Consider the following 23,623-nt stretch of genomic DNA (forward strand, 5'->3'; position numbering starts at 1 on the left):
GGGTCCTGCCTGTACTCAGATGCATGCAGCCACACCTATTACTTCTCAATTCTATACACCATTGGGGTTGCACTTTAATGTGCCCAACCCTTCAGTAGTCGGACAAATTTGCCCCTCGTCTCAACTGGGCAACCTTGGTAACTTGCCTCTTAGTTGTCCTCCTTTGTCACTTCTGTAATTGAATCAACTTACCTACGAGCAACCATGGCGCTCCAAAATATTTGCAAAACACACGGAACAAGCACCGTCAGAAAGCAGAGTGCGGGGCTCTTTCTCCAAATATAGATAAATACGGAAAGCCACCAAAACACCATCAGTTTCAACAGATTTATACGAAAAGATACCACAGATATTAGATATGCAAGGAAAACACCAGAGAATTTGGAGGCCCACAACATGAACCAAACAAATCTCTCTCTCCATGTGAGAGCAAGCCAATTATCTCTCTGCACTTTTGTAAACTTTTTTTTTTTTTGAGATCTCTAACCCTCTGGATTGATGAGAGGCCAATAGCAGCTGAATTCGATCTATCTCCTCCGTCTCTACAACTTGCACCTTCCTCTTTTTCTCTCTCCCGCTCTCTCTCTCTAACACGACCTCTCTCTTTCTTCTTCCATTCAACGGTTTGCTTTCTCAATCTCTGCCTCTCTAAGAGGATCTCGCAGTACAGAATCCATGCTTATAAAGGGCAAACCAGGAGTGGTTTTCTAACACCATGATGGAAGGCCCTAACACCATGATGGAAGTCCCCAAGAACTAGAAGCTAATAAGTAATGGCAGTAATGGCAATATGTACGAAGGCGAATTCCATCAAGGGAAGAGCTCAAGAAGTGGGGTTTATTACTATTATGGAAGTGAGGGATATGAAGGGGATTGGATTGATGGTAAGTATGATGGCTATGGAATTGAGACTTGGGCACGAGGGAACAGGTACCGAGGTCAGTATAGATAGGGAATGGGTATGAGACATGGATATGGAGTTTATAGGTTTTAAAAGGGAATAGTTATGCAGATGAATGGGCTAACGGACATAGCCATGGCTGTGGGGTTCAGTCCTGTGAGGATGGAAGCCGACAGAGATAACACAAGATTTAGACATAGCCAGATTTAGACAGCCATGGCTGTGGGGTTCAGTCCTCTGAGGATGGAAGCCGACAGAGATAAGATAACATTGTTCAGGCCGAAGCCTACGTGCACAGATCCAAAGCCCAAATACCTCTTCATTATTTTGGATAAATGCTTTATATCTATACGTTACCCTATATATAGAGGACAATCATACAAGTAGAGGAGATGATTATGGTATGATAACTTGATGACCAAATAATTTGGTCTATATTTTCTAGATATCTAACCTTATCAAGAGATATATACATATACATCCATAATGATGTATATCAATATGAACTTGAGATAGACATGTCCCACATTTTATATCCAACTATTACAGAGATCTACGAGTCCATTGAAACCGACATTACTTATAATATTATTTTTAGACGACTTATTAATATGTAAACTATTATCGAAATCAGATTCTTTCTGATCACTTTCACCGATTAGGTCAGCCATATGAGATTCCCTTTTGGCGCCTAAAGCCCTCCCTATGTAGTTCTCTCAGTAACTCTTGACAGTCCTTTTCCTTTAAACCCAATCTTGTGCAAAAACGGGATATGACTTATGAGGTAGAAATTACAAGGTGTATGGGTTTGAGAACTCATACAGTACTAACTGAGATAAAATACATAATCAAGTAAAATGAACAAAAACGAGTTGAAAATGAAAGTGAACCGAAATAAAAATGTACCTGAAAACTATGAACACGAACTTTCTAAAGGCTTTGATACCAATTAGGCAATGTCACCTAACCATGGGTGAAGTAGCAGCATAAACCATAGCAGTGAAGTAGCAGCATAAACACAACACAACTTTTCATTATTATTCCAATACGCAAATACCTAAGTTTTTTTGGGTATCGCTTAATCAATTTTGCTATTTTTGTTTTCTCAAAAATTGTAATTTCAACCGAACCATTTTCAAAAGCTTTAGCAAATGTGTTACCGCTAAAATGCTAAAAATGTCTTCTATTCCGAAATTTTAATTTAGACAATTTGTATAGTTCTTCTTTTTAATAATTTTTTATTGAGTAATAACACTATTTAGACCCTCTTTTTTAAAGTTATCACATGGATGTGGAACTTGGGTGAATGAGTTTATTGATAACTTTTTTTGAGATTTGTGTCAAAATTTAACGGTGATCTTTTGAGGTCTTTCTCACATGGGTGTGGGAGGGTCCCATAGTATCATTACTCTTTTTTATTTTTATATTTTGGATTTCATCAATTGTGAATTCTTCTTTAATCACATCTCCAAGTTTACTAACTTGTTGTTCTGCTTCTGTAGAAATTTCAAATAGTATTTCTTCATTCATCATAAAAACTAATTCCGAATCACTGTCTTTTGTTTCAGACTCAATTTCTATCTCGAATATTATCGATTCGCTATTAGAAATTTCTTCTCCAAATCAAAATTCAAAATTGTTTTCTTCGAGGATTTTTATCATTTTCTTGACATTTTTTCCTTTTTGATGACAATTTGGAGCTGTGTCCTTCGTTACATATGTAGGAACAACATTTTATTTTTGGATTATTTTATTTTTCTTAACAACATACCATTTTCTTTTATTAAAATTTTTTCTTTTATTCCACTTTTTCCATTTAAACTTTTTCTTCTTGAAATAGTTCTTTTGATAATTCTTTTCACATCCAAATTCGAAATTGTTTTTGAGAATTCGGTTTCAATCTTTCATCCAAAGTCATTTCTTGACTTGTTTTGATGCTTTTAGATTTAGGCAATGTTTTTGAAACAAAACTTATCCTGTTTCCTAGGGTAGCTTTTGTCGTAATCAGTTTCACAGATCTCGTCTCAAGGGACTGGCAATTTTAGGGAAAAATTGTTTTTTCCAGAAATCTGTTTTCACATCATCTAGCATTTGATACTATTTCTGGTATTCTTTTTTGCAAACAATTCAAAGTATTTGATTTTGCATAATTTTAATTTTGACAACCTTATTCGTCGACTTGTCAACAAAATTCTTCTTTTAAGATCTTTGTGAAATTCTTTAAGACATCTTCCAAGTTTCTATTATTATCTGAAACTAGGGTAGCCTTTCTACCTGTCCTTTTGTAGAATTTTCCCGTTTTCATAGGAATTCTAAGGTATCTCCTTACAATGTTCCAGCAATACTTCAAAATCTTAGAATTTCTTTAAATGTACTTTTGGAAAAAAAATTATATTTAAAGACGAGTCTTCCTGCAATTCCACAGTCAATGGCGTCATGGCACCATTCTTCATGATCTACATATATTAAAGTTTTTATATTGTTCCTAAGATCTTTATATAATCCCGAAAAGTACTGTTCTAATAGATTTGGTCATCATCTACTAGTTTAGAAAACTTTTAAAAAATCTCTTGAGGCAGGAGAGTTTTTGCCTTCTCATACAGACATATCATTTTTTTGTTTTCGAAGATAGGCTCATTAGATTGATTATCTATGAGATGGGCTACTTCAAAAAATGCATTGATTTTTCAAAAGTAAATTCTTCATTCCAATGCATATTTGTTTAATGGATATAAATATTTTTTCTTTTAGTTTTGAAAACTCTAGACTTTGATTTGCGATCAAATCCGATAATTTTTTTATATGTTTTCAAAATTTAGATAAGTTTACAAGTATATGTTTTCCATACCTCGTTCAATTCATTGTAAATATCATTGGGAATATTGAGATTTTTATAAAACTGGATGCCTACTTGGTATCTACTAGATAAGACTGTTGTATTTGTTTCCGCATCTTTATGATGTCTTTGTATGAAGTTGGTTCAGGAATATTGGGTTGACTGAATTGAGAGCATAGGGTTGTTTCTATATGATTCTCCAATCCTCTTTGTACCAATACAATTTCCTTCCCTTGCCTTAGGGAATCCTTCTGTAGGAATGGCCCTTTTTATCCATTGATAGACCGGCCAAGAAAGTTAGCAAGAACAAATTTTTCTTAAGAAAATTTAGAAGTATTTAAAATTTGCAAGGAGAAGAATTGCTGGAACAAGAATCTAAAACTCTTCTTTCAAATATGAACTCTTCCCTATTAAAAAGCACCTTGGACTGAAAAAATCCATGTGTACTTAGAAAAAAGTTATTTTATGGAGCTGAAATGCTTACCTTAGAAGAAAATGAATCCCAAAATTTTGAAGCCATCAAAGAAATTATAGAATATTGGAAATCAAGATACATAAAGGAAAAAGACTTTGAAACAAGAAACCATCTTATTACATACAAAGGTTATTATTAGAACATGAAGAACTCATGTTAAGAAATTAATTATCATCTCATAGTTAGCTTAGATGATAGTGACGCAGAATCAGAAAAGATTACTGCAAGTGAAGTAAATGACTTTGATTCTAAAAAAGAAGATACGTCTGAAATTAAGGGAAAAGAAAAATTGAAGAATCAAATCATCTGGATTCTGACCCAGAAACCAGACTCTAGACCCTTGATAGTTTCAAAAATGATTTAAAAAATCTTAAGCAAGAAGATTTTTTCCAAAATAAAGAAGAAAAATCTTCACCTTCATTTTCAAACCCTGTACTCGAAACAAATATGAACTCTAAACCAGAGTTGCTATCGAGATACAATTAAAATAATTATCCAAACAAAAAATGTCGGGATGAAAGAAGATAGCTTCGATTTAGCTATCGAATGGAAAGTCATCTATGAATTAACTAGTATAACGAAAACATCTACAAAAGATATAAATACTCAAATTGTAGAAGTTTTTGAACCTCGCAATTTTGATACATAGATACAAACCAAAACTAATTGGCGAGATTTGGAAATACATGCAAACTAGTTAATAGAAATTACAGATAGAACTTCTACAAAAGAAGTACAGCATGTAACTTTCTAAGCATAAGAAAATAATATATATTTTTCTGATCAAAGATTCTTTAACAGAAGGTTAAGTCTTAACATACCAATAAATCTTTTTGATGATAAGAAGGTTAAGTTTTGATCAACTAGATCCAAAACAAAAATCTATACACCCAAACCATTAGGATATAAAACAATTCAATTTACTTTGGGATTTTGAGCAATACTTCAAAATCCCAAAGTCTGCACCTGAGAACAAATTTTTATTAAGAAAATGTCATTGCTACATATGTAACGAAGAAGGGCACATACCTCTAAATTGTCCTCAAAAAAGGAAAAAATATCAAGAAAATGATAAAAATCATTGAAGAAAACAATTTTGAAATATGTTTTGGAGAAGAAATTTCTGAGAGCGAATCGATAATTTTTGAGATAGAAACTAAGTCTGAAACAAAAGACAGTGATTCTAAATTAGTTTTTATGATGAATGAAGAAGCACTATCAGAAGTCTCTACAGAAGAAGAACAAGAAGTTCTTAAACTTGGAGATGTGATTAAAAGAAGAAATCACAATTAATGAATCCAAAATAGAAAAATAAAAAATTCTTAAAAAAGAAGAAATATAAAAATTGTCTAAATTCCAATTTTGGAATGCAAGACATTTTGAGCATTTTCGTGATAACACATCTGCTAAAGCTTCTGAAAATGGTTCGGTTGAAATTGCAATTTTTTATAAAACAACAAATGCCATAGGAATTGATGGATAATATAAGAGAACTAAATCTTACCTCGGAAAGCATATTGAACAACAAATGCCATAGAAAATGATTTTGGATACCTGCATTGTTATAGGAAATGACCTTTTTGTTGGGTTTATGCGGCCCTTAAAGGCCTTATGAGTATGTAATGAAAAACATTTACTATAGTGAAACAAAAACTCAATGGGAGTGTGGTCCCTCGAAGACTATATACTAAGCAAATGATATTTGCGGATAACATATTGTGCTTGACGATCTAGGCCAGTCGGTTGGAAAACCCAAGGTACCTGGGCATAAAAAATAAATCAAGAAGAGTTTTTGGGGTAGCCCTTGATGAGGTCGGAGCTTATGCCTAAATGAGTGAGCCGACGGACTGTGTGACCCTTGTGTGTGATGATAGGCCTACAGTGAAGGGGGCCAAAACCTCATCCATGTTCCATCACACGACATGCATATAGATAGATCGTTCGGGAAAGTTTGATATCCACCTTTGGGTGAAGCATATGCATGTGCGAGAGATACCCCTATGCGCTATACAATTGTGGTCGCATCAGGTCGTGGTGACCTTGACTTGTCTCTAGAGAAGACCTGTAATCCACAAACTGAGATTGCGACTCCTTGGCTCATCGACCAGACTTTGGTGACCTGCTAATGAGCCCTTGCTTGGACTGTGGGTTATGAGAAACATTGGGTAGGTTCGATAAAAGTAAGTGTGGTCTGCAGTCCACAGTTGAAGGTGGAGTACCCCATGATCGTTGATTGAATTCCTGAACCATATGGATCCACTTCTCATCATATTAATTTAATTGTGTTGAATTATTTCAGATTTATTATTTGAATTTTTGTAAGTCATTTGATATTTTATTTCTTATTTTTGGACTTATAAAAATGAAGTTATTAATTTACAAAGTTATAATGTTTTAAAATTCATTTTTTAAAAATATTTATTAAAAAAAAAAAATACATGGGGGCCCATAATGCACATGGGCCCACCATGTAGGTATTAGGTGGGGCCCCACATACCATACATGGGTGGCTTGCCCCACCCTTGGATACCTTATCTTGTTTTGTCTTCTAGTTTCTTAAAAATGGTAGCATGTGGTCAAATATTGATTAGGAAATATTGACCATATCTTATCTTGATTATTGAAGGAATATCTTGACTTGATATTATTGACTATGGTATGCACTATATCTTTAATTGATTTAATTTATTTTTATATATATATTGATGGGAAAATTGTTTAACGAAAGGGGGGTAATGGTTCATGCAAGTTGATGGCCCATCTATGGGATGGCTCAGATCTCTCACCCCACAAGTCACCTTGATCAACGGTCCATATTCAATCTCAAGAAATAGGCAAATTATGGGAAACCTTAAAGAAACCCTAGATCTATAAATTTCACTATAAATAGGGATGCTCTCCACCCATCTCAACACATCTCACTCTCCCATAAACTCTCTCTCTCTCTTTCCTAGAGGCCATGCCCTTCTCTCTCTACTCTCTTTTTTTTTTTTCTCTCTCTCTCATGATCTAATCTAAGGGTTGGGAAAATTAAGGTTTACTCACCATACTTCAGCAGTTTGTAGGCTAACCTAACCAACCTTCCTTATGAGTTCAATCCCATCCCCGGGTTTTTACGAGCCCCCTTCTTCTCTCAACGGCTTGGACCCAACTGGCACTTAGAGTGTCGGATGCAAGCAACCAGCCTTTTCGCCTACTCAACGAATAGAATCTGCATAGAGAAAAGTGCCTAGATGAGTGAGCCGAGGGACTGTGTGACCCTTGTGTGTGATGATAGGCCTACAGTGAAGGGAGCCAAAACCTCATCCATGTTCCATCACACAGCATGCATATAGATAGATTGATTAGGAAAGCTTGATATCCACCTTTAGGTGAAGCATATGCATGTGCGAGAGATACCCCTATGCACCATACAGATGTGGTCGCATCAGGCCGTGGTAACCTTGACTTGTCTCTAGGGAGGACCTGTAATCCACAGACTGGGATTACGACTCCTTGGCTCATCGACCAGACTTTGGTGACCCGCTAATGAGCCCTTGCTTGGACTGTGGGTTATGAGAAACATTGGGTAGGTTCGATAAAAGTAAGTGTGGTCTGCAGTCCACAGTTGAAGGTGGAGTACCCCATGATCGTTGATTGAATTCCTGAACCATATGGATCCACTTCTCATCATATTAATTTAATTGTGTTGAATTATTTCAGATTTATTATTTGAATTTTTGTAAGTCATTTGATATTTTATTTCTTATTTTTGGACTTATAAAAATGAAGTTATTAATTTACAAAGTTATAATGTTTTAAAATTCATTTTTTTAAAAATATTTATTATAAAAAAAAAAATACATGGGGGCCCATAGTACACATGGGCCCACCATGTGGGTATTAGGTGGGGCCCCACATACCATACATGGGTGGCACGCCCCACCCTTGGATATCTTATCTTGTTTTGTCTTTAAGTTTGTTAAAAATAGTAACTACATCTTGTAGCATATGGTCAAATATCGATTAAGAAATATTGACCATATCTTATCTTGATTATTGAAGGAATATCTTGACTTGATATTATTGACTATGGTATGCACTATATCTTTAATTGATTTATATATATATTGATGGGAAAATTGTTTAAGGAAAGGGGGGTAATGGTTCATGCAAGTTGATGGCCCATTTATGGGATAACTCAGATCTCTCACCCCACAAGTCACCTTGATCAACGGTCCATATTCAATCTCAAAAAATAGGCAAACTATGGGAAACCTTAAAGAAACCCTAGATCTATAAATTTCACTATAAATAGGGATACTCTCCCCCCATCTCAACTCACCTCTCTCTCCCATAAACTCTCTCTCTTCCTTAGAGGCCACGCCCCTCTCTCTACTCTTTTTTTTTTTTTTCTCTCTCTCATGATCTAATCTAAAGGTTGGGAAAATTAGGGTTTACTCACCATACTTCAAGAGTTTGTAGGCTGACCTAACCAGCCTTCCTTATGAGTTCAATCCCATCCCCGGGTTTTTACGAGCCCCCTTCTTCTCTCAACGGCATGGACCCAGCTGGCACTTAGAGTGTCGGAGGCAAGCAACCAGCCTTTTCGCTTACTCAACGAATAGAATCTGCATAGAGAAAAGTGCCTAGATGAGTGAGCCGACGGACTGTGTGACTCTTGTGTGTGATGATAGGCCTACAGTGAAGGGGGCCAAAACCTCATCCATGTTCCATCACACGACATGCATATAGATAGATCGTTCGAAAAAATTTGATATTCACCTTTGGGTGAAGCATATGCATGTGCGAGAGATACCCCTATGCGTCATACAACTGTGGTCGCATCAGGTCGTGGTGACCTTGACTTGTCTCTAGGGAAGACCTGTAATCCACAGACTGGGATTGCGACTCCTTGGCTCATAGACCAGACTTTGGTGACCCGCTAATGAGCCCTTACTTGGACTGTGGGTCATGAGAAATACTAAGTCAGTTCGATAAAAGTAAGTGTGGTCTATAGTCCACAGTTGAAGGTGGAGTACCCCGTGATCGTTGATTAAATTCATGAACCATATGGATCCACTTCTCATCACATTAATTTAATTGTGTTGCATTATTTCAAATTTATTATTTGAATTTTTGTAAGTCATTTGATATTTTATTTCTTATTTTTGGACTTATAAAAATGAAGTTATTAATTTACAAAGTTATAATGTTTTAAAATTCATTTTTTAAAAATATTTATTAAAAAAAAAAAATACATGGAGGCTCATAATGCACTTTGGCCCACTACGGTATGCACTATATCTTTAATTGATTTAATTTATTTATATATATATTGATGGGAAAATGGTTTAAGGAAAGGGGGGTAATGGTTCATGCAAGTTGATGGCCCATCTATGGAATGGATGGCTCAGATCTCTCACCCCACAAGTCACCTTGATCAACGGTCCATTTCAATTTTAAGAAATAGGCAAACTATGGAAAACCCTAAAAAAACTCTAGATCTATAAATTTTACTATAAATAAGGATGCTCTCCCCCCATCTCAACACATCTCTCTCTCCCATAAACTCTCTCTCTCTCTCTTCCCTATGGCCACGTCCCTCTCTCTCTTCCCTAGGGGCCATGCCCCTCTCTCTCTACTCTCTTTTTTTTTTTTTTCTCTCTCTCTCTCTCATGATCAAATCTAAAGGTTAGGAAAATTAGGGTTTGAGCCTAATTATTTTGGAGTTAGGGTTTTATCGAGATTTAAGGGTGGTTACCTAGTTTGGCCGAAATTAGCTTTTTCGGTTCGAGATTGAAGCTAGACCACTGATCCCGCGCTATTGTGACTCGGTGTGGGGTGTAAAAAGCCCGGTTGAGGTAATCTCCGGCATCTTTTTTTTTAATTGTTTGTTTTTTTATTTTATATTCTCAAGAACAGTATTAGGTTGTATGAATGGCATCAAGTAGTTGAGATTTATTTTATTGATGTGTTATTTAATTTTTGTGAGTGATCTTGTTGCCAAAATTATAAAGGGTGATATTATTTAAAAAAAAAAATATGTATTTCCCTGGCAAAAGATTACATAGGTCTAAGAATTTCTACAAGTACACTTACTATTTCATGGAACTACTCATAATTATATCTAGAACTCCATTTAAAGAATGTAAGCATATTGGAATGCTTCCAATTTTGGAATGCAAAACATTTTGAGCATTTTCGTGGTAACACATCTGCTAAAGCTTCTGAAAATAGTTATGTTGAAATTGCAATTTTTGAGAAAACAACAAATGCCATAGGAATTGATGGATAATATAAGAGAACATAGGAAAATGATTTTGGATACCAGCATTGTTATAGGAAATGACCTTCTAAGAATTTCTACAAGTACGCAACAAAATTACTATTTCATGGAACTACTCACAATTATATCTAGAACTCCATTTAAAATATAAAGAATATAAACAGACCTGATGTGGCAATGCCCACAAAAATCCAGAATGCCCAACACCTGAGATTGCTGGCAATTATCAGCTCGATGTGAGCGTTTTTTGGCAGCTTCTGAGGACAAATTCCTTGACGAGTTCCCGCAAACTGCGCTCAAGTTCTAGAGAGGGAAGGAGAGAGCAGTAACACCCCTTTTTTGCTCGTGTGCCAACAAACTTTAGCCTCGTTTTAATTGTTGAAGTTCAGCGTCAAACGCGAATTGGTATGAGAGAGAGAAAGAGAAATATCAATTACAGACATGCATTTAGGTAAATATAATGGAGCATACATTATATAATGGAACATACAGACATGCATTTAGGCAAATATAATGGAGCATAAAAGTATTTAATAACCAACCCAAGAGACATCAAAAAAGTATTTAATAAAATAGTTACAAGTGTAATAGACAAAGATTAATGGAACATAAAAAGCAACCGAATCAAGACAAGTCTCTCAACAAACTCAACAACCCCATTCAAGATGTCTTGGGGACCACCAAACCATGTTGTTGTCATGGGAGAGTTATATTGCACGGAGTTTTGAGGTCTTCTTTTTCTTGCCCGCCGTAGGCTTGGTTGAGAGAGACCCTTCTTCTTACCACATTTCCCCATTCCTCTCCCACCACCATAAAAATCCAAAGAAGACAGGGTGGGTTTAGCATATATACTCACCATACAATCTCTATCACTTGGAAAAAAGGCATATGCAGCCTCCCACTGCTGAATGCATAACTCATAAAAATGTGGCCTCCACATACAAGCACTGGGAGAGGGTCTCACTTTTCTTCAGCACATTTTCACTATCATATTCGAACCCCAACTCGGGCAGATGTACGTTGATTATCTCCTCCCACTCTGTCCTCAATTTTTTAAACCCAACTTTAGATCAATCCCTACAGCCACAAGAGAAGTATGGCCCACTTTGAAGCTCCGACTGTGCACTCTCTCACCATGTCGATCTCTATAGTGATAGCATGTATGGCCAATCGATATGAGATTCTTCATGCCAAAGATTAGAGGTTTTTTTGGCATGCTTTCGCCTCCACTGTCCAATCGATGAGTCAAACAGCTAGTATTCCGGAATGGGCTTCCATGCCAACATTCGATACTGTGTAGTCAAAACCCTGAATTTGCGATGCTGGGGGTCGAAATACAATCCGAAATAGTATGCTGAGGAGCCGGGAACAGCAAGAAGGCAGGCGGATTGGCCTGCCAAAACCCGGATTGACAGGTAGGGTTGACACCCATACCTGTCCTACATCCCACCCTCATGTCCGATTTCTAGGCATCCAAGAAGAGCATATTTCATTATGGGAGAGGTCATGAAGTTGCATGATGCTATCATGTTTCAGGGAGATGGTGAAAATTAGAGATTTTTCGTGGTGGGACAATGGGAGGAAGATGGCACAGGATAAGAGTTCATTCCAAGATCTTGAGACACTCTTGAGACCCAAGATACAAGGGACATGCAAGTTGAGTAGGATTTCTTCTACAAAGTCATCATCCAAAATGCCTGCCAGAGAACCCATCGTGAGAGAGAATGGATTTGCCAGAGAACCCATCGTGAGAGAGAATGGATTACCAGGTCAAAGAGAGTGGATGAGATAAGCTTTTAGAGAGAGAGAGAGAGAGAGAGAGAGAGGTTAAAAAAAGCTGGGTGACAGGGGGAGAAGAGACAATGAGGGAAGCAAAGTCACCTTAGTTAAAAAAATAAATAAATAGAGAGAGCAAGTTTGAAATTAATAACAAGACTAGGCCTTTTGGGGTTATTACAATGAAATCACCCTAAGTCAATCGAAGTCAAGTACACGAATCATAAAAACTCTAGGTTGTGCTTTTCAAAACTCAAAAGCACGAACGACTATGTAAAATCATTAAATATACTTCAAATATACTTCACAAACGTTATATGCAAATGGTTGTAGCTGATTGAAGCAGAAACATAGCTAATAGCTTTAAAACCAAATGGATTTCAGACATTACCTATTTATTCTTTTTGTTGAAATGAATTCAGATGTTACCTTATTGAGAATATAGAACGCACTATGGACAGGGTATTGATTAAAAAAAATTCCTTACAAAGTAATAGCCCATTTTTGTTCAATATGCACTAATGGTTATTTAAAATAAAAGAAGAGTCAAACATAATTTTATTAACCTTATTAATTATGAGGTTTTTTTTTTTTTTTTTTTTTTTTTTAAAAAAACACAGGTAACATTTACTTCTTCATTCATTCACAAAATATCATAAGTACTTACCCAAAAAATAAAAATTATCAGGGTTTTTTTTTTAATAATGGTAACATTTACTTCTTCATTCATTCACAAAATAACAGAAGGACTTTTCCAAAAAAAAAAATGAAAATAACATCAGTACATTAACAAGATGCAGCAGCAATGCAATTTACAAAATTTGCCATCACACAATATACAACATTACAGAAAATTCCAACTATTTAAATCAATCTTTCCCCCTAACTCTGGGCCCATCTATATCACAGTTAAACACTTGCATCTAGACTGCATCTTTAGCCAAAGCATATGCTGCTGAGTTTTTCTCTCTATATACATGAAAAATTCCCTACAAAGTAATCGCCCATTTTTGTTCAATATGCACTAATGGTTATTTAAAATAAAAGAAGAGTCAAACATAATTTTATTAACCTTATAAATTATGAGGCTTTTTTTTTTTTTTTTTAAAAAAAAAAAAAAACAAAGGTAACATTTACTTCTTCATTTATTCACAAAATAACATAAGTACTTACCCAAAAACTAAAAATTATCAGGTTTTTTTTTTAATAATGGTAACATTTACTTCTTCATTCATTCACAAAATAACATAAGTACTTTTCCAAAAAAAAAAATGAAAATAACATAAGTACATCAACAAAATGCAGCAGCAATGCAATTTACAAAATTTGCCATCACACACAATATACAACATTACAGAAAATTTCAACTATTTACATTCAATCTTTCCCCCTAACTCTGGGCCCATCTATATCACAGTTAAACACTTGCATCTAGACTGCTTCTTTAGCCAAAGCATATGCTGCTGAGTTTTTCTCTCTATATAATGAACCTCTAACATCTTTATCAAGACAATGAACCATAACTTCATCCCAAAGCATCGAAGTAATCTCCATTTTCTTATTACAGCAACGAATCACATTTATGGAGTTACCCTCAAAGATCAATTTACCACCAAATTGTTCAGCCATCCCTTGCAACACTGATCTTATCTCAGCTCCATTTGCTAGATATTTAAAGGCGCACGATATCTCTTTAAAATTGTCCCAATATGGTCCCTAACTAGCCCTCCCATACCACAATATCTCTATAAAAATTGTCACATTTCCTTCGTACACTAATGAGTCACGTTCATGGAATTACCCACAATGATCCATTATCACCAATCTGCTTCTCTAATCCCTTGCAACACTGGTATCATTTCAGCCTCATTTGCTGTTAACAATACCCACAGGCCCACGGTATCTTTTTTTATGATCCGATCTCCAATCTGCTACTCTAATTGCAACACATATCTTTTTTTATGATCCTTCTTTGTACACCAATGACATTCATAGAATCACACCCACAATGATCCATTATCACCAATCTGCTTCTCTAATCCCTTGCAACACTGATATCATTTCAGCCTCATTTGCTGTTAACAATACCCATAGGCCAACAATATCTTTCTTTTTATCCGATCACCAATCTGCTACTCTAACTGCAACACTGAGATATCTTTTTTTATGATCCTTAACTGCACCTCCAATACCACCACCACCAAACTGCTACTCCAACTGCAACACTGAGATATCTTTTTTTATGATCCTTAACTGCACCTCCAATACCACCTTCTGGCAGGATTTCCCATGGAGATTCCATAAAAATTAGGAGGTTCCCCCGCCTTCTGAATGGCTAACTGCAACACTGAGATATCTGTTTTTATGATCCTTAATTGCACCTCCAATACATACCACCTTCTGCCAGGATTTCCCATGGAGATTCCATAAAAATTTATTAGGGGGTTCCCCCGCCTTCTCGATGGGTAAACACTACACGTCATCCTTATCAAGTGATGCAACTGATACATTCTATCAATCATTGCCATCTCCAAACACTCTTTCTACTAGATGCCCCATTCCGCCCCTATAGTGATCTTCCAAAGTGAATTTTCTCCACCTTTAACACTTGACAACTCCCACAATGTAACATGTACTGTAGCACCCACTTCCATCAATATCAAATTCCATATTTTCCTTATATACCCACAATGCAAAAACATATGTTCACTTTTCTCTTCAACCTTTACACAGAATACATGTATTTGTTAAAAAAATTTCCCCCTTTTTCTAAGCACATCAATGGTCAACAGCTGCTCATGCTAAGCAACCAAATAAAACATTTACTTTCATTAGTACTGGGCAACTTCCAAATTCTGATCCACCTCGTCTCTTGCCATCGTCTTCTATCATTACAGCAAGACATATGCCTAACAGTAAAAGCCCCTTTAGAATTTGGTTCTAAATGATATAATATATCTTTTCCTTGGACAGTAATAGAACTATTTACACATCTGCAAAGACCTAACCATCTCTTCACCAAACCAGTTGTATCTGCAAGTAATATTCCAGTTGTATCTCTTCACCAAACCAGTTGTATCTTTCATATTCGAATTTTATGAAGTCACTTTTACAAACGAAGTTGGGAATTGTACCTTCAGAGATATGTTCCCCACCCATTTCTGTTGCTAGAGAATCTGGTTTGTTCACCATCTCCCGTCGACACTCTCATGTTCCTTAAAAATACTTCATTCTCTGTAACAATCCCCTTCCAAATCTGAGTAAAGCCGTTGTTGTTTAAGCTCTCAGCTACCATATCTGCCATCGGTATTTCCCACATTTCTCTAAGTAAAGCACTATTCATTAACCTCAACCTTTTTACATCCATTCCACCAAGCCAACAAACAGAAATTCTTTAGAGGGGACTTAGCAAGGATAAAATTTTAGCTTTCCATAAGTCAAGTTTAAACTGCACACTTGGAACACAGGGTCCCATATAGATCTAGAAGCCCTTGACATAACAGAAAACTTCCCTACACCACATCTAAGAACTGCAGCAATTTTTCCTACTCTTCATCATTCCAACACACCCTGATAAGGTTGGTCTTGTTCCAATTCATTCTAAGACTACAACCACCTCAAAACAACACAAGAATCTCCCTCAAAGTTATTATTTCACACTCTTGTGCACTACAAAAGGTTAGTGTGTCTTCTGCATACCAAAAATGTAATATCTGGCTTCCTCTATCACTCACTTTAAATCCCTTCAACAGTCCAACCTCCACCAACTCTCTAAGCATCACACTACATGTCTCGGCCATATTAAGGTATAAACAAAAAGGCGATAGTGGATCACCTTGTCTTACACGCTTGTTTCTTTGAAAAAGCCCTTTGGTTGCCCGTTTATCAAAATTGATAAAATAGACAAAACTCAAACATTACTCAATCCATCTTATCCATTTAACCCCAAAACCCATTGCATCCATCACTTTCATAAGAACACATCATTCCACCTTGATATAGGCCTTTTCCAAATTGATTTTACATATTAAGCCTGTGTCCTAGCTTTACTTGAGGTAATACACTCTCTAATACACTCTTGAGCACACAAAATATAATCCATTATTTGTCTCCCTTTTATAAATGCAGACTGTGGCCCACTACAGGGCTTACGCTTCTCTACATAACATTAGTAGTCAATTCAAATCGTATCTCAAATAAGTAGTAAGTTTTGAGCAAATCGTATCTCATATACATAGGAAATCATGCTTTTTCATGGGGATTGTCCTAATGCAAGACTACCCCTCCCATTTCACCTTCCCTTCTCCTTGTACTTTGTGCCTTCCTTTCCTTTGTCTGCACCTCCAGAAGCAACTTGATGCATCAATTTTCTTGAACTTAATTATCAAAAAAAGAAAACTAAAAGAAAAGGAATAATAATTCCTAGCTTAATAGTACTTAGGAATGTGATGCGGCCATGAAAGAATCAACCCTAATTTGCATCAGAAGGATACCCAACTTTTGCCTATAGAAAAGTGGCAGTTTAATTGTAACATTCAGCTAAAGCAATCGAATTTGTCTCCTAAATGGATATACCCATGAGATGTTTATGAGTTCCTAACATGATTGCAGAAACTAAAAGAAAAGGAATAGTAATTCGTAGCTTAATAATACTTACGAATGTGATACATCCATGAAAGAATGAACCCTAATTTGCATCAGAATGATACAAATTAGGAATAACATGAGTTCCTAACATGATTGCAGAAACTAAAAGAAAATGAATAATAATTCCTAGCTTAATAATACTTACGAATGTGATACAGCCATGAAAGAATGAACCCTAATTTGCATCAGAATGATACCCCTACTTTTTCCTATATAAAAGTGATGCAGCAATAGAAGAATCAACTCTAAGTTGCATTAGAATGACACCCCAAACTTTGCCTATATAAAAGTGGCAGTTTAGTTGTAACATTCAGCTAAAGAAATCAAATTTGTTTCCCAAAAGGATATTCCCATGAGATGTTTCATGAGTTCCTAACATGATTGCAGAAACCATCAACGATAATAAAAAGTTCACATGCAACACTGATAAAGAAATAAGACACTTCTAGGTAACTTACCTTGGTTTTCAAGGCTTGCAGAACACGGTTCGCCGGCGTTACATACAGAGAGAGAGAGAGAGAGTACAGGGATGAAAGAATGACTCCAAACGGGATTTTATAGGGCCCGATCGATCGATTATGATCCAACGGTCATATCCTCTAACGGTCATGATCCAACGGTCATATCCTTCTAACGGTCATAATCCAAGAGTCACATCTTTCTAACGGCCATTTTCGAGGTGTGTATTGCTGCTAGAAGTGTTTGAAAACTCGCAAAGTCGAGTCGGAATCTCTCAGTTCGACTCGAGAATCGTCGGCTACTGAGCCGGTTCCACGAAAAAATCGAGAATCGTCGAAAAAATCGGGAATCGCCGAACCGGATGATTATTGGCGATTCCCAATAGTAAAATCACGACTCGTCGGCTACCGAGCCCGTTCCACAAAAAATCAAGAATGGCTCGTGTCCAGAGAGAACCGGGCGATTCCTAATAAGAACCCCAATAAGAATCGGGCGATTCCTAGCGATTCCCAATAAGAACCCCAATAAGAACCGGGCGATTCTTAGCGATTCCCAATAGTAAAATTGCGAGTCTCACCGAATATTTTTGAAACCCCAATAAAAACCGAGCGATTTCTGGCGATTCCCAATAGTAAAATCGTAAATATTTTTGGGTTCACATGCGGCCACGTGGCTCCTACAAACCCTCCACGCGTGGCAATTCACCTCGCTCGTATGCCCCCCTCACTTTTCTACACGCGTGATTGAATGACTAGTACACAACACTTTATAGAGAACAAAGGGTCTCTTATCCTTCGATATGGAATAATTCCCACAAAAAGCCATTCAAGCAAGATGATTCAATATGTATTATATTATCGTTGCTAATGAAATATATCAAGCGATGTGGTGGTGTTGGTTGACAACCTTGAATTTTCGGGCGGGCGTCTTGAGTTTGAACCCCCGCGTCATTTATAATACAACATTTTTTTTAAGATAAAGATAAAAAATAAAAAGCTTTTCAAGATAATGAATAAAAAACTTGAAATAAAATTGAAAAAATAAAAATCTTTTCTTGTTGTAAAAAAAGCTTAAAAAATAAAAAATAAAAAGCTTTTCAAGATAACGATAAAAATATAATACAACATTTTTTTATTTTTCTTGTAAAAAAATACAAGGTAATATAAAAAGTATTTCTTGCAAAAAAATAAAACAAAACGCATAAAAAATATTTTTGACAACAAAAATAAACAAAGGCAGAAAATACTGTTGTAAAAAATTAGAAAAAATAAAAAATAAAAGGCTTTTCAAGATAAAGATAAAAAGTATAATACAACATTTTTTTATTTTTCTTGTAAAAAAAATACAAGGTAATATAACAAATATTTCTTGCAAAAAAATAAAACAAAAAGCATAAAAAAATAAAATGTACTTTGGCAGCATCATTTTTTTTTTTCTTGTGAAAAAAAATAAAAAATAATACAACAAGCAAAAAAAAAATGTAGTGCAATGTCTTCTTCTTTTGTCAAAAAAAAAGAAGAAGATAATCAGCAAGTATCATATTTTTCTTGTAAAAACAAATAAAAGATAACACAATGAGTATTTCTTTTCAAAAAAATAAAAGGTATTTCTTAATACAATCTAGGAATAAATAGTCTAATTATATTTTTTATTTTTATAACATGATGGTCTTTAACATAAATTTAGTAATATTAATTTAAAGATAGGATTCATACAATGGGGCCATTTGAAATATCTGTTTTTGCTAACAATCTTTTCTACTAATTTATTCTAGAAACCTAAAAACTTAAAGAAAATTGATACGTATTCTAATAATTTCTATATTGATAACTAAATCTTTTATTTTATTTATTAATTTTTGTATTATAAATCATGTAGTGTACTATTTTTTTTACAGTTGTCAATAATACATTTGTCAATAATACATTTTGAATTAGATGATATTATAAAATATTTTGGATTTGTTATTATTTATATAATAAATTAATTATAAAATATAGTTAGTTAGGTTGTAATAATTTGGGTTTTTTTAACGGATTAGGGTTTTCAGCCAATTCAAGATTTTAGTGGCCAAATTTTCATCGATTTAGTCAACTCTTTATTGAAGTCCATATATGATTATATAATTAATCCATGATAATTCTATGATTTCTTTTGTGTGATGTAAATTTAATAGTCAACATAAGTTCACAAGGAAAGAACATCTCAATATTCATAAGTTGATGAAAACAATGAAAGTTAATAATGTAGTACCCCCATTTTTTATTGGATTCTTAAAAGACAACATTTATAATGAATTTTAATATTTTTTTTGAATTTTTTAAGGCTTAATCAGAGCAATTCGACCCGATTCCAAATCCGAATCGCCGATCCAGATCGGTTTTTGGGATGCCCGATCCAGGTTACCGATCCGTTTTTTAAACCAGAAGCTAGTTATCCAAAAGATTTCATGCTCGTGAGGGAGCATTTTGTTCATTACTTCCTTGGGCAAAACTCAATGGGAGTTTAAGGTGCAGTCGGCATATACGTAGGTAAGGTGCACCTTCAACTTTCATCATGGTATATAATTTTGATGTAAAATGTTCTTAAGATTATCTTAAAATTTATTTTTATATCTAATTATAAAATTTTAAATTTCAAAAATGGTTAAAATCAAGTAGATTTATAAATATATGAAAATCTTGAAAATTGGCGGTATAGATAATATGTTATAAAATGCATTATTTCTGATACTTAAAATCTTTTTATTTTTCATGATCATACCTCTAGATGTCGAGATGATCAATCAAAGGGCTTTTCAATATTAAAACTACCTTAACGGATTTTTGAGGGGCATTCGTAGTTCTACATTATAAGGTAGTATCCTTATATAAACTTTTTCCTATTTTAAAAGCATCCCAATCAAAAAATAAGGTTTCTTTGCTTTCTAGGATGAAAAATAAACGATAAAAATTTTTATGTTTTTTTTTTTTTTTTTTAATTTCTTATCGTAACTTTTATTATTTAAAAAATATTTATGTGAATCAAAGTAAAATATCTAAAAAAAATATCCATTATAATTTGATTGGAGGCTATATATAGCACAAGTTATGAACTAGTTTTTCCAAAATTTGGATTTAAGGTTGGTCTTGATTGGTTGAGATGCCTTCTTCAGCAACACTGCAATGAGCTTCACTTCCCAATTCTAGTTTGACCATTGAAACCGAACTATATAAAAAGTTTTTTATTTTAAGTGTATGAACTAAGCAATTTTATTTGTTAGCAAATTTTGAGGATTGAGGAGTCAGAGTTATTAGAAATCTTTTAACTGTCAACAATACTCTTTCTGATCTAATTCAGAGAAAAACGAAATTAGGTGAAAATGATGACATTTTCTTTGTCGCTAAATGGGTTATGTTGTTATTAGGGTCATTTCCTAGCCTGCTCAGTAGGTTGGACGGTGACGGGGACAGACTGTAGTATCACCATCAAAATCATGTGATTTCATGGTGGTTCCACTCTTTTTCCTCCATCATCCAACATCCAACTTGTTGATTAGATGGTGATGAGTGATGACCCTCAAAGCCACATATCTCCGCAATCATAAGATTTTTTTTGGAAAAAGTTTATATACAGGTTAGGCTCTAAACAATCAAATTAGAGCTTACCTCAAAAATTTTATTAAAAGAAGTTGTTTTGATATCCAAATATCATAAAATTGATCATCTCGACATCAAGATGCATGGACATGAGAAAAAAAATGGATGTCAAGTTTTGAAAATAGTGCATCTTATAACGCATTTTTTTACCGTCAATTTTCAAGATTTTCATAGATCTATTCGATCTACACTATTTTTGAAGTTTTAAATTTTATAATTAAAAATGAAAATATGTTTTAAGACTATTGCAAAAATTTTCAATATTAAAACCATATTTCTTGACACTATTTGAAGGTAGGCTCAAATTTGATTGTTTAGAGCCTCGGCTCTATACAAACTACACCCATGTTTTTTAGGGCAATTGAGTGGGGAGGACAGACCCCTACCTATTTTCTCATATAGATTAGTGAGTTAGCTATTTTGAAGATATTAGTAGGTGGCGTCAGCAAGATTGAAAACCATAATGTAGCAACTAGGTATGGGGGTCCTACAGCTACGACCAACCCTCTTTCCTACATTTTCCTTTTTACTCAAGTATCTTCCTTATTCGTGCAACATAGAAGATGCTAGAGTGAGCCCGTTAGCTCACATAATGATATAAGTCCAATGGTTCCGATTGAATTTGGGCCGATCTGACGACCGAAAGTGTTTGATTTGAATTTTTTTATACAAATGCAAATCACTTGAAATTTTAGATGAATGTTGTTCCTATCAAGCCGCACCTAATAAAAATATAAAAAAAAATAATCCATAAAATTAAAAATGATCAAAATATACCGAAAATTTACGAAGGTATTTTGGTCTTTTTTTTTCATGTAAAATATTTTTTAAATATTTTTAGAATATTCACCTATTTTTTATCAACACACATTTAAAATTTTAAGTGATTTGGATTTGTAGAAAAAAAATTTAAACACTATCAAACATTCGTGATCGTTAGATCGGCCCAGATTCAATCTAAACCATTGAACTCATTTTTTCTTGTAAGCTCATTGGCTCACGGAAGCCTTTTCCCATGCAACATTTATGCTTCATTCTCTTTGAGGGCTCAACGAGAATTTAATACATCCGATCTGGTTTATCCGTGGTATCTTCCCATTCATCGTAACTGAAGCCTTTACCCCCACTTCATGGGCCTCAAAGTCGTCATCGTAGCTAATGAATTTTAGTAATTTCTTTTATCACCAGAACAAATGCAAGTTACTTTGGAACTATGTGTAAAGTTTTATGTGAGAAAGTTATCAAGTTACTCATAAGAGATAAACAATTTAACATCTTATCCATATTTAAAAAAAAAAAATCAAAATACCCATAAAAAAACACATGATCTTGTGGTGGAATAATGATGAAGAGATAAAATATTAAATAATAAATCTCCTATAGGTATTTTGATCAATTTCCCTTTTTATATTGTTAACCTACATAGAAGTCATCCACCTCAAAGTTCTGATTTCTCTAGATAGGAGGGTCAAGAGGTTTTATTAGTTTCAATAGTAGCATGTCATCTTGTGTTTACTATCAATTTCTTCCTTGACATAGTCCTTTTCCACTATAAACTTGAATACCCGAAAAGGGCTTTTAGGTACATCTATCCTTGCAAAGGTTTTAGCCATGGGAGATGTCTATTGGAATCAGAAATGATTGTTTCTCACAATGATTGGCATTGGTTTTTTTTTGTGTAAATATTTGAAAATTACTTGCTTACCTATAAAATTGAGAAGCTTTCAAAGTTGAACCAGCCACCAAACCCTTTTGAGAGCTCATGCCCAACTAGAAGAGGTTTTCTCAGTCAATCAAGCAGTTATAGTGGCTCAAACAATAGAGAAGATGAATCTAAACTCAAGAATTACAAGGAATACTAGAGCAGGTAGCAATATAAAACTATAATCTATTGTAAAGTCTCAGATAAATGTTGCAGTGGTTTCAGCTCTTCAAGGGTCATGCATGTTTTAGACATAGAGTCTCTAATGTTTTGGACTTTGGAGAATAATCAAATAATGCAAAAGAGAGGCCAGTTTGAATCGATATTTTCAAGTAAATATCGATCTGCCGAATTAAAGCTCACTGAAAAAGGTTGTCAGAGATATCTAGGTGGTGTGCCCAATTTGCCACGAAATTAAGTAATGTTTTAAACACTCGTTTTGGGCCTCAAACTCGGCCCTGACCCTGGCCTTAGGTGAGTTTATATAAGGATAGTTTGATCTAAACCAAAATATAGAGTGTATATTCAATAGAGACATGATCCTATAGGACCCTCCCCAACTTATGTGTGTGGGACCCTAACAGATAACCATGAAATTTGACATAGATATATACAAAAGTCAAGTCGCAAACCGATGTGATAATTTTTTTAGAGATCCGTGCCAACTTTAATGATGATCTTTTGGGGTAAGGGAGGGTCCTATAGGATCATTACTCTATTCAATATTGGTTAATGGGAATTCACCAATATTTTATTTGTTCTTTTTTAATTCTCTCACTCTCTCTTCCATCTGGTATAGCCATCCATTACTTTTTTCTTTGTTCAACTCATTCTATATTATACTAAGTAATTTGTTTTCTTTATTGGGAAGCATAAGACTACACCGAAATTCACTTTGAAGGAAAAAGTTTATATAGAGCC

At 34.7% G+C, this 23,623-nt stretch overlaps 1 protein-coding gene across 1 annotated transcript in view; it reads right to left on the reverse strand.

The window, feature by feature from the left end:
• Nucleotides 1–18,448, reverse strand: part of LOC18438138 (S-adenosyl-L-methionine-dependent methyltransferases superfamily protein) — a 57,274-nt gene extending 38,826 nt beyond the window's left edge. Inside the window, exons 1-2 of the mRNA XM_088868637.1 lie at nucleotides 17,362–18,448; nucleotides 10,647–12,177 (exon numbers count right to left, since the gene is read on the reverse strand). The gene's annotated coding sequence lies outside the window, so the exon portion shown is untranslated. The remainder of the gene's footprint in view (nucleotides 1–10,646; nucleotides 12,178–17,361) is intronic.
• Nucleotides 18,449–23,623: the final 5,175 nt, after the last annotated feature.

This window comes from Amborella trichopoda, chromosome 6 (genome assembly GCF_054954075.1).
Source record: "Amborella trichopoda isolate Santa Cruz 75 chromosome 6, AtrichopodaSantaCruz75HAP2 v2.0, whole genome shotgun sequence".
Lineage (NCBI taxonomy): Eukaryota > Viridiplantae > Streptophyta > Magnoliopsida > Amborellales > Amborellaceae > Amborella > Amborella trichopoda.